A 13,377-nucleotide genomic window follows, 5' to 3' on the forward strand; every position below is an offset into this window, starting at 1 on the left:
GCCAGAGGGCAAATGGGTGAGGCTCCTTCCTTCAACTGGCTGGTAGCTAGAAAGAAAAAAGCCAGAGTTGAGAGTGATGTGAGCTACAAGCTGGAAGCAGCAGGCTGGTAAACCACAGAGACAGAGTGATGCTTGATTTCTGTTTGAATCCAAGGCAGCGGCTATGGAAGAAGCAAGGCCCTCTTGGGGTGTTAATGCTGTGAACCCCTCTATCATGACCTTAGGTTGTATATATGTGTAAATAAACCATATATCTGGAAGACACCAGTGTCCACTGTCCCTGATTCCAAAGGAAACAGGATTCCTGATTAAGCACCTGGGAGCCCTGAAATCTCACACCGCTCAGAGATTGGCTGTAAACCTTCCCTGGGAGCTGGCTCATTCCTGACATTGACCTTTTAAAAAAACACAGGTGGTGTGGAACAATACAGGTGGTGTTGAACAATAGTAAACACATTTGCTGTACAAACACACATTCACCCTTCCTCCTCTACACATGCAAAGAGTGCCAACATAAAATAATTGACATATGGATGTAGGTTGGGATGGGTGAATGCATCTACCTTTTGGCCTTAATCACATGTTCCTTTCTGCTCTGTTTCTGCTTTTTGTTGTTGCTTAACAACAACAAAACTATTTAAATGCATATTTAAATGTATGCCCCCTTTTTGTCTCAGAATCCACATTTCCACATAGGAAGGTCCCTAACACCAAATGAGACCATCGGTGGTCCATCTCCCACTGAGCTCTGGCCTTAGATGTGCTTCTGAGTTGCTCTGCCTGCTCCAGTCTTTGATTCAGGTTCCATTGTGTTATGTGTAACACAAAGGCCTATGCTCCTCGTTCATGCAAAACAATGGCTATTATTTCCTTTTTGACAGAAGCAGATGGAATTTGCAGGCACAGGAACCCCTCCGGAATGTATTAAATGTGCTGAATTATATGTAGACGCCTCCAGCTTCTCTCTCTCTCTCTCTCTCTCTCTCTCTCTCTCTCTCTCTCTGTGTGTGTGTGTACAGGTTACATTTAAAGTGTGATATTTTAAAAGAAAGTCTGCAACTTTGTCATTGTTACCAGAATTGACCTCCATAATCCATATTTTTTTATTGTTTTATTGCAAAAACAGACAGACAGCTCCGGAAGGCTGTAACATAGCCTCCGGCATCATCAATCAAGATGACCCTTCTGAAGATTGTTTCCGGGTTCTACAGAAGAGTCTATTGAATTTTTGAACGTTGTGTCTTTTGCTTTGTTTCTGGTCTAACAGCCCACCCCTTAGCCGACTCTTAGGAGAGATTGGATCAGCTCCAACCTCTTCCCGGTCTGATAGACTACTTCCGTCTCTTTCCCCACCTGATTTAACTTCCTGAGAGCTTTGGCTGGGTTCCAGCCCACTCACAGTCATTCCCTTATCAACTGGCATTCCAAGGGGCGGGGAAGTTAGCTGTCTCTGCTGTTCATCCTGCATGAAAGTTAACCCTCTCTGTTCCTGGCTGCTTTCTTCAGTTGGCTGCAAACCTTCCCTGGGAGCTGACTCATTCCTGACATTGACCTTTTTTAAAAAAACACCACAACAAAAAACCCCCACTGTACAGGTTTGGTTTGGTTTGGTTTGGTTTTTTGATTTTATTTTAAAGAAATCATTCAGAGCTCTGCAGGCAGCATTCAGTTAAATAGAGATAGTAAAAAACAAAGTATAGTTCACCAAAAGGTAGAGTACAGAAAGAGAGAAGCATGAGGATTTGTGAAGGCCATGATCTGAATTGGGGCACCTCGTTGACACTGCAGCTTGGCTTGGAAAGGGCTAAAATCACCCTAGTTTGCACTGTCGTTTGTGCCATGCACAGGGCTGACCCACACCCCTAGTATGACTTGATAATATTATTAATAATAATAATAATAATAATAATAATAATAATAATAATAATTTATTATTTATACCCCGCCCATCTGGCTGGGTTTCCCCAGCCACTCTGGGCGGCTTCCAAAAGAATATTAAAATACGATGATACATCAAGCATTAAAAGCTTCCCTAAACAGGGCTGCCTTCAGATGTCTTCTAAAAGTCTGGTAGTTGTTGTTCTCTCTGACATCTGGTGGGAGGGCGTTCCACAGGGAGGGCGCCACTACCGAGAAGGCCCTCTGCCTGGTTCCCTGTAACTTGAAACTCACAATGTGATGCTGCCTGTCATAAAAGGATCAGTGTTCAAAGATTATCCTCTCATTTTACAATGCAACATTGACTTGTAGCTGACATAACCGACAGCTGACTTCTAAACAGATCTCCTTTCAAAATACATATTTTTAATGTATTATGATACTTATTCTGAGCAGAGAGCTGTGTTGGGAAATTCAGAGACTGCAGATCTGGATGAATACCAAGTCCTGATCACATATTAGTTGTGGGGTGCAGATCATGTTAATTCATAATGGAATCTGCAAGGTTAAAGATTCTCATGGAGCCATTGCTAACTCTACCATGGCCTGCAGCTGACTACCATACCGTGATGTGGAAAAGCATCTTTGGTGGCAACTAGCTTCTGCAATTAGCTCCCTCTGGTCAGCACCAACTGTTGGGTGCTTCCATCAGCAATTACAGTGATACCTCGGGTTACATACACTTCAGGTTACATATACTTCAGGTTACAGACTCTGCTAACCCAGAAATAGTGCTTCAGGTTAAGAACTTTGCTTCAGGATGAGAACAGAAATTGTGCTCCAGTGGCACGGCGGCAGCGGTAGGCCCCATTAGCTAAAGTAGTGCTTCAGGTTAAGAACAGTTTCAGGTTAAGTACAGACCTCCGGAACAAATTAAGTACTTAACCCGAGGTACCACTGTAAAAGCATCTCTCTTCAACCCAGATTTTACTGACTTGGTTCTTGGTGCCTTGGGCAATTTCTATTGATACTGATGCTTCACAGTTTTATCAATATGGTTTTTGTTTTTCATATTTTCTTATATGATTTTGCTGCTGTTTTATTGCCTCGTGAGAACATAAGAAGAGCCTTGATTGATCTGACCAATGTACCATCTAGTCTAGCATCCTGTTATAATAGTGGCCAACCAGTTGTCTGTGGGAAGTTGGGGGCAGGGGCTTTGGGGAGTGCAGAAATAACGAGAGAGAGAGAGAGAGAGAGAGAGAGAGAGAGAGGAGCTTCTGTGATGTCATGAGAAGGAGGCTCAGGTAGAGGAGTCAAAAAATGCCCATGGCAATCTACCTCAGCCTCATTGAGGATAATAATACTGACCTACCACATGCTACTAACTGAGGCAATGAATATGACAAACCCTGTACAGTGCTAAGTATTGATCTTACATTTGAGATGCTACAAAATTTCTGTTCCCTACTCCAATGCCCCCAAATGCCTCCGACCTACTTCTCCCACACCACCCTACATGCTCAGCTGCACTAAACTGTCAAGCTGTCTGTACTGATGGATGGATCTGCCAATATAAGTTCCTCTTATGTTCTCATTTTTCAAGTCCTACATTCAGATTGGCCCGTTTCAACATCAGTTGTTGTGTATGTGTGTGTGCGCGCGCATGGAAATATGCATGTATCTCCATGCACATTTCTTCCAGTATATGCATTTTCTACACAACAGAGCCTAGCGATATGCATTTTTGAAACAGAATGGATTTTTGCATGCTATTTTCATGAACGTGCATGTGTTTTTGTGTGCGAGTAAGGTATGTATTTTTGTACTCATCCTTTGATTGGATACATCCTTTGATTGCACCAGAAAATCTGGAAAAAGGTGAATTTCAAATGGAGCTGTATTCTGTTTCAGGAAGTACACATAACACAAATTACTATGGAGAGATTACTATCCATAGCCTGATGACTTTACTGTGTCTCACTGTTGGGCCCAGTTGAATATGGAGTTGGCCTTTTGAAGCCCACTGGTTCTCTATTGGAGCGTCCCAGCTGTTAACTCTTATAAAGGGATTGCATCTAGATTAGAATTAATTGCAATGCAGAACCACTCTTGACTTTTGCAAAACTCATAGCATGAAAACTCATAGTATTCAAGAGTTTTTCCTCCCTTGCATTTCTCCACCTCTTCTGGTGAGCAGCTAGCACTGTTGAACGCCGGCTGTAAACTCACAGTGTGATACTGCCTGTCATATACAGATCTGTGTTTTAGATATTCCATTCATTTTAGAATAGGATGCTGTCTTGCAACTGATCTAACCGACAGATGGTTCTAAGACTGTAAGAACCAGCCTCCTTCATAAAGATCTGGTACCCAGGAATTTGTTTGGGAGCATCAGTCTGGAACTGTCTGAAGGCTGCATGCGGAGACGTGGTGTGATTACGTATTTCATTACTTTAGGGATCAAAAGGGAGGTCAGCTTGTGTGATTTTTTTTTTGGCTGAGATGTGAGATGAAAAAAGTCTGTAAGAAATGACTAATTTGTATTTTCCCTTCATCCTCAGAGAAGATGCCCTTTGAATAAACCAAGAACATTTGTCTTTACCCTCTGAAGCCTCTGCCTGTATCCCTGTCTGCTTGCATCCTTTCATAAGGAACCCACCCTGTGGCTTTAAGTTAGGCAGCCTGAGGACCTAAACCAGAAGGATGTGCTTCCTTTTGAGTAACTCCAACTCACACAGCGTAAGGGGGAAAGAATCAGCACTTCCTGTGTGGATGAAAAGTAACTCACCACCAGTATTTGAATCAAACAGCACATGATGCTAATCACATGGTCTGCCCATGAGCATCTTATCTGTCCTTCAAAAATAGCAGGCTCAAAGGCTCAGAAAGGAATCTGGCTCCTACTGAGTCAGACCCTTCACAATGGGGGAGCAACTTTGCACACATGACATCACATGTGCACAACATCCTGGAGTCATGTGTGTGACATCAGGATATCGTGAAGAGCAGGGGGTGGAGCCAAACACAGCGACCGCATGGCTTCAATGGCTGATGGCTCCTCCTTTGCCATGCCATGATTCACATCCACACTTTCTTGGGGGGCAGCCCCTATCCCCCAAATATTGAGGGGGCGCAAAAGGGCTCAGCCCCTAAGGAACTGGTACGCGTGTTCCCAGCCCTACCTGGAGTTGCAATCAGGGATTGAACCTTGGAGCTTATGCATCCAAGGCAGATGATGATAACTTTATTATTTACGCACTAGCCACTGAACTATGGCTCCTCCTCCTCATTGATCTGGATTGGGACCCTGGTGTAGGAAGTGGGAAGGGGGACTTTTGCCCCTCAATATTGTCCTGATCTGGGTCAGGTCTCTTCGGACAGGAAAAAGGGGAAGGAGCAGGGGCAGATTTAGGGCTATCAGAACTGTGTGCATGCACTGCATGCTGAACTAAAGGAGCACTGTTTCAAAGCAGGGTAAGGAGGTGCTGGGTTTGGGAAAGGAGGTGGAGGGGCTCTGGGACCCTGCCAAAGCCCTTGGGCCTCCTTCTGAAAGCCAGGCACCTCCTTACCTACCTTTGGGAAGGCTGCGCGAGGGCTGGGCTTGGGGCACCAAATTTTGGCCGAACACAGGGCACTGTATTGCCCAAGCACACTCCCCCCCATGCACATTGCACCCAGGGCTCCACATCCAGACTGAGACTACAGCAGAGCAGAGGCAAAGGGATGAAGGTGATGATGATGATGATGATGATAATAATAATAATAATAATAATAATAATAATAATAATAATAATTTACTATTTGTACCCTGCACATCTGGCTGGGTTTCCCCAACCACTCTGGGCGGCTTCCAACAGAATATTAAAATACAATATTCTATTAAACATTAAAAGCTTCCCTAAACAGGGCTGCCTTCAGATGTCTTCTAAAAGTCTGGTCGTTGTTGTTTTCTTCGACATCTGATGGGAGGGCGTTCCACAGGGCAGGAGCCACCACCGAGAAGGCCCTCTGCCTGGTTTCCTGTAACTTGGCTTCTCGCAGTGAGGGAACTGCCAAAAGGCCCTTGGTACCATCTCCAGACCAGAATTATCATTTCTGTTTGTTGGTTTGTTTGTTTACTTGCTTGCTTGCTTATTGGGGGGACGGGAGCTGTACTGAAATAATAGATGATGGGCTGGAAACCACATGATTAACATCAAATGTCATTTCTTCCTTGGGATTTGAGCAGAGGCTGCACGGTCATCTGTCATGGATGCTTTAGTTGAGTTTTTGCTTTGCAGGGGGTTGGACTAGATGTCCCTCAGGGTCCCTTCCAGTGCTGCAGTTCTATGATTTGATCACTCAAGGTGTCCTTGATTCACAGCTCACCCACCCCTTAGCTAATATTAAATGACTTCTTCAAGATTCATTCCACTTCTCCCGTCTCTCCCCACCCCCCGGTAACAGTTTATCCTCCTTGAGCCAAGGACACTGGTGAACAATTATTTTAATTATTTCTATATCATAATTTGTTGCTCTCTCTGCTTCAAGATTCTTGCAAAATGTGGAGTGCCAAGCTTGCCAGGGTGAGGAGTTTGCCTGCTCTTAATGCTAACATGAGATTTGGTCTGCAGGAAAGTTATATTTCCTGAAGACAACCGTAAGAGAGGGCTATTTCACATGGCTTTCAATTTGAACTTAGCCTAATCTTTTATTCCCCTTCCTTCCTTCCTTCCTTCCTTCCCCCTCCCCCTTTTATGAAGATTACCCGCTCTGGGATTCCACAGCTAATTCTCCCCTGGTCTCCTCCCTGGCCCAAATAGGACTAATTTAGCCATCTAGTCCTGGTGATCATCTAATGTTTATTAGATGGATTTCCCCCCTAAATTGATTTTTGAATTCTGAATTTATTGTTATTCACGTTTTATACAGTGGCACCTCGGGTTACATATGCTTCAGGTTACAGACTCCGCTAACCTAGAAATAGTACCTCGGGTTAAGAACTTTGCTTCAGGATGAGAACAGAAATCGTGCTCTGGCGGCACAGCAGCAGCAGGAGACCCCTTTAGCTAAAGTGGTGCTTCAGGTTAAGAACAGTTTCAGGTTAAGAACGGACCTTTGGAACAAATTACTTAACTGGAGGTACCACTGTACTGTATTTTAAGCTGTTTTTTGTTGCATCAATTAAGTGTTTTAAATTTGTTGTTAGCCGCCCTGAGCCCGGTTTTCTGAACCGGGAAGGGTGGGATATAAATAAAAAGTTGTTGTTGTTGTTGTTGTTGTTGTTGTTGTTGTTGATGTTGTTGATGTTATTATTATTATTATTATTATTATTATTATTAGTTCCCAATAGCCCCCTGGAACAAGGAAGTTTCCACCTGCCAGTGGAAGGACAGCAAGGAAGGAGCCAGGTTAGCTTCTCTAGTTCCAAAGTATGGGAGCAGTTCATTAAGAATGAACACATGCAAAAAAAAATATGACATAAACCGTGATTCCATCCGTTCCTCCTTAGACATGATCCTATCTAGTTCCTGTTTTGCACATGGGCCTCAAAGATGTTGCCTGCTTGATAAGCAATGCAAGAAATAGGAACTTATAAAAGACAAACGCCTGCCACCAAAGTCATTGAGCTGAAACTTATTCCTCACATTTCCTTCTCATTCTCCAGCAAAAACACATTCTGTGGGTTCTCCCCTCCCCCCTTTTTTTTTGGTGGCTGGCATCAGGGGATAGTAACTGAGTGAAGGAAAGAGGGGTTGGGGGGGGGGAGTTTCACTGGGAAATCAAAAGCATCCCCTGAACCAAGCCTGATGGGTTGGAGAAACCGCAGCTGAGAAGTGTGTTTCTGTCAAGCGAAGATCTTGTTTGTAACTGTAAGGATTGCATAAGGCAGGCTATTTGATCCTGCGAGGGCTTTGATCTGAGCCGGCACCTGAAATGTGGGAAGGAACGTAACTAGACTTTGGAACTTAAAGGAAGGAAAGTGGGAGGAGGAGGGGGAGATTCAGGTGTGATGCGTCAAAAGAGAGCAGCCAGTAAGTGTAACTGTGTTTCAGGCAGAAGCAAGAAAAGGCATCACTGTTGGAGGGGACGAAATGGCCTTTTCCATGTATGCAAGAAGCTATTTCTCCATCTGAACATAAGACACTGCCTTACATTTAGGGATGCGGGTGAAAGTTTGTTGGATTCATATTTTAACACAAACCTACCTAAATGCACATTTCTTGAACCAAAAAGTGTGCACAGACCAAAAGCAAAACAAAACACCCATACATTGGTGAAAACGATGTGCACAACTACATTATATTGGTGAAAATTACTTACAAAAAATTAGTGTATTAGGAGAAAACATTTCTATTTTGTCAGGTTTATGCAGGCAATTAAGAATACATTTTTTCATGACAGTCTATTGCTATTTTTAACCCTTTGCATGGCTTTTGTTGTATATTATATGATAACGATATGACACAATAATCTTTATTGTCATTGTCCCATACAGAACAACGAAATTGGGGGAAAAAATGGCTTTATGCACAATTGTTGTAAACCACTCTGATTTTTTTTGCCCCTAAATGAATAGAAGTAGATAAATAAGGTTATAAATAAATAAATGCACACCAACACGCATAGAGATTTTCATGCAGACTATTTTAAAAAATGAAATTGGTGCAGGAAGTGGCACACTGAACTTAAGGTTAGGAACAGGAGAAAATGAAGGGAGACTGAAACTGACAGATAAATCCATTCCTACACATTGAGTCAGGCCATTGGTATGTTGAGCACACTCTGATGTCAACTCAGACTGACAAAAGTTCCCCAAGGTCTCCTGAAGAGATCTTTCTAAGTCTCTTTTCTAAATATCCATTTAATTGCAGACGCAACTTGGAGCCTCTTAAATGGAAGTATGTGCTGTACTGATGAACAATCATCATCATAGACTTCAGCATTTGCAGCGGCACAACTGGATGCCTTCATCCGCCCTAACTGCAACAAACCATGTCTTTCCCATATCATTATCTACAATGTTTTTAATGTCTGATGCTTTATTACGTTCTTATGTGTGTTGGAAGCTGCCCAGAGTGGTTGGGGCAACCTAGCCAGATGGGCAGGGTATAAATAATAAAATTATTCTTCTTCTTCTTCTTCTTCTTCTTCTTCTTCTTCTTCTTCTTCTTCTTCTCCTCCTCCTCCTCCTCCTCCTCCTCCTCCTCCTCCTCCTCCTTCTCCTTCTCCTTCTCCTTCTCCTTCTCCTTCTTCTCCCCCACAACAGGAACTGTAAGCTTCCAACAGTTTGACTTCACCCCCAGAGGTGCCCTCCTCCTTTGCCTCACAAGACATATGGATGCCAACCATTCTTATATTCGGAGCATTTTCTTGTCTAGAACTTGCCAAAACTCAGTTCTGGCACCTCTCAGGTGAGCGCCACTGCCATTCTAAGAGAATGAGGGAGGTTTTCATGGTGAGTTCCGGCACCTCTTTTTCCAGAAAAATAGCACTGATTTTTTATTTATTTATACTTTGTCTTTTCCCCTGACAGGAACTCAAGGCTGTTTACAGATAAAAATAAGGGCAGCTGTTTACCAGCTCCATCTAGTACTCAGGCTGAGACCCTATCTGCCTGTGGACTGCCTTGCCAGAGTGGTGCATGCTCTAGTTATATCTTGCTTGGACTACTGCAATGCGCTCTACGTGGGGGTACCTTTGAAGGTGACCCGGAAACTACAACTAATCCAGAATGCGGCAGCTAGACTGGTGACTGGGAGAAGCTGCCAAGACCACATAACACCTGTCTTGAAAGACTTACATTGGCTCCCGGTACGTTTCCGAGCACATTTCAAAGTGTTGGTGCTGACCTTTAAAGCCCTAAATGGCCTCGGTCCTGTATACCTGAAGGAGCGTCTCCACCCCCATCATTCTACCTGGACACTGAGGTCCAGAGCCGAGGGCCTTTTGGCAGTTCCCTCGCTGCAAGAAGCCAAGTTACAGGGAACCAGGCAGAGGGCATTCTTGGTAGTGATGCCCACCCTGTGGAACACCCTCCCACCAGATGTCAAAGAGAACAACAACTACCAGACTTTTATAAGACATCTGAAGGCAGCCCTGTTTAGGGAAGCTTTAAATGTTTGATGCATTACTGTATTTTAATATTTTGTTGGAAGCCACCCAGAGTAGCCGGGGAAGCCCAGTCAGATGGGTGGGGTATAAATAATAAATTATTATAATAATATTAAGAAGAGCTTTCTGACAGTAAGAGTTGTTCGGCAGTGGAATGGACTATCTCGGCAGGTGACAGACATTCCTTCCTTGGAGGTTTTTAAACAGAGGGTGAATGACCATCTGTCAGGGATTCTTTAGTTGTAGTTCCTGCATTGCAAGGGGGTGGAATAGATGGCCCTCGCAGGACGGGGTCCCTTCCAACCATAAAATTCTACGATGCTAAGGACTCAGCTTCTGGGATAAAAAAAGGGGGCGGCTGTGGCGCCAAGGAGCAGCATGCAAAAGAATGAGGAGGAAAGAGGTTAAATGGAGCTCTTAATCTCCAGCTATCTGCAGAGAGAAAGATGATTAATAACTCCCCAGGCTTAACATATCCTCCTCAGATAAGGAGTGAGGTGGCCTTCTTGGAGCTCTGATTATCCTGTTCTAATGGGCTTCATTTATTGTGTAAACTAATAACAGGGGCTGGAGTGCTCTGCACTCCAAGTCCTGCAGGAAGAATCCTAGGCCCAAATGCAATTACGGAGGGGGAAATTGTCCAAGAAACAGAGTCTTGCTTGGTTGAGTTGTGAACAGCCTTGCCAGCTCCCCCACGCCCTGGCTACAAGGCTAGCTGACTTTCAGCAATGAAACAAACTCAGTGCCTGCCACTATTATTCACCCATCTTCAGATGCCACAGACCATGGTCTAGAGGGTTTTGCAGGAGATGGGTCAGCAGAATTCTTCTCCAGAGCCGGAACTAGCCCGAGAGAGAAAGCTCTTTCCAAGGCACCCAGCAGAAGACCTCCGTGCCTAAAATTAGGACCACAAAGCAGACCCCCTTCCCATTTCCAGGCTGTGAAAATAGGAGTGAAGACCTTCACCACCCTGGGGGACTCGTGGTTAACACCCAGATGACTATAGGAAGATGCTGTATATGATAACAGTGGTGAATTCTGCCTCCACTCTAACCTTCAGGGGAAAAACCCACCTACCTACCCCAAAATTATAATGGCAGATTTTCTCCCAATTTTAATACCCCCCCAAAAAAAAGAGAGCTGAAGATTATTTTATGAGAACCTTTAGCTCAGCTCTAGTTCACACTCTTTACTTAAGGAGCAAGAATATCACTTTCACTGGCTCATGATTCCTCATTCCCAGTGATTCCTCTGCCCCCTTTCATTCCTGCTAATTCTCAGCTAAGGGGCAGGATTTTGCTATGGAACAAGGTAGGCGAGTCAAGGCCCTTGGAGAATCTATGTCTCTCTATGGTTGCTGTCCCAGGTCCTGAAAAACTCAGCAGGTTCCTGAACAGATATCAGGAACTGAATGCAATTCATATCCATTGCTCCACCTATTGTTGCCTCTGGCCCCGCCCACCACTGGCCCCACAATGTTGCCCATAATGGGATATGGCCCTTGGGCTGAAATAGGTTCCTCAGCTCTGCTGGAGAATAAGCAAATCCTATTTGTGGATTGCAAGGTGTGAGTTACACATCCATTCATGCAATCTTTAGTCAGGAATCACTGGTGATGGAGGGAGGGGAAAACTGGGGGAAGAGAGAAGTCTGGCGAAGGATGGATGTGAACAAATGAAGTTATAATAATCCATGGAACATGAGCATCAAGAAACACAGAAAGACTGAAAAATCCATTTTAAATCTCTGTTAGGTTCTTCTAGACCAGACTAACTAACCTGAAGTGATTTTGCACTTAAATTGATGAAGGAATAACTCCAAAAGTGCAGGACCTGTAAGCTGTGCTGGATGGAGGAAGGCAATCTTTTTAGCCTTCTACCTAAAAGGGAAACTTTGTGGAGAAACACTGAAATAGCCCTGACATTAATACCTGGGCTGAGGTCCTTAATCATTAATCAGTGTATTTAATGCACTCATCTCAGATTCAAAATGTGAGTTTTTAATCAGCGATGTCCTCTGTTGATGTTGCCTCACTGATGGCACTGATGCTCCCTGCTATATAACCCTCCTCGACTTCGACAGAACGCGGAAACTGCTCAACTAGGAAAAAGCATAAGCCATTGCCTGACAACCCTAGAAGTAACAATACTAGATTGCAAATTTGGAGACTCTTTCACTCTCTGCTTCAAGAGCATCTCACAAATGAAATGAGATGGATACAATGAACCAGACACACACGGACTCAAATAAACAGGTTGAGGCCACAAAAGTCAGCAGGAGAAGAACTGCCGCAGCTCAGAGGTTGAGCATCTTATTTGCATGCAGAAGGTCTCAGGTTCCGTCTCCGGCATCTCCAGCCCCCATCTGAAACCTTGGAGAGCCACTGCCAGAAAGTGTCAATGGTGCTGATGGACCTATATTCTGAATTGGTATAAGGCAGTTTCCTATGTTCCTACAGCACAGCAGGTTTGTGGCCCAATCCTGCAGCACATCCACTGCAAGAAATGAATGGAGTTTCCATAAGAGCTAAAAAATAAAACCCTGCATTTGAAAATTACCCTTGACAAACCAAGCCGGTGCATCACAAACCCTAAAAATCTCCAGTCTGAACCTAACCCCTAGCAAGAATATGACAATGCAGCCTTATTCCTTGTTTAGGCCTTTAGCCTACAGAGTTGTTGTAAAGATAACAGACATGGCTTTAAATCCTTTGCAAAATCTCAATCTCCCATAGTTTGAAAGCCTCCTAAACTTCCTGGTATTCTTGTGGGGGAATGGGGCACCAGAAACCCGAAGCTTCCCATTAGAGAAATAGTTAAATGTACATGTTTCTTCTCTGACAAATTGGTTCAGCTTAATTTCGTCCTTGTACTTACAGAAACTAATCAGAAAGATCTGAGATCACCGGGGAGGCTGCCAATAGCATCAGCTCAGAGGAAGGGGCCTTTTAAGGACCACCATCCGTTACAAAGACAGACTGCAAAGTCCTCCTTGGAAGAACTGTGCTCCTAAATAACTGGGCCTGGACCACGCACCTTGAATTGCAGAACTAGATGCACTTAGACTTCATCACCCTTTTAAGCAAGACTGGGGAAACTTCTCCAATCAGTGGTCATGGACAGTGGTTTTTAAGTTACACATATCCATGGAAGAGAAGACTATCAACAGCTACTAGATGTGATGGTTATGCTTCTGAAAACCGGTTGCAAGGGACCACAGGTTGGCAGTGTGGTGTTGCACCGAGGTCTCGCTTGCAGGTTTCTCATTGGGGTTTCCTGTGGGAACAGGATTTCCCCAATCGGAAAACCCTGGAGAGTGGCTGCTAGTCAACTGATGTAGATGGGCCCATTGTCTGACTCAGTATCAGGCAGCTTCGTGTGGGCCCCTCTTCCATTTTGCTCT

General features: G+C 44.1%; 1 protein-coding gene across 13 annotated transcripts in view; it reads right to left on the reverse strand.

Annotated features, from left to right (window-relative positions):
* Positions 1 to 13,377, reverse strand: part of CELF4 (CUGBP Elav-like family member 4) — an 815,176-nt gene that overhangs the window by 661,768 nt on the left and 140,031 nt on the right. The gene's annotated exons all lie outside the window — the stretch shown is intronic.

Source organism: Podarcis vaucheri (genome assembly GCF_965113315.1).
Source record: "Podarcis vaucheri genome assembly, chromosome: 11".
NCBI lineage: Eukaryota > Metazoa > Chordata > Lepidosauria > Squamata > Lacertidae > Podarcis > Podarcis vaucheri.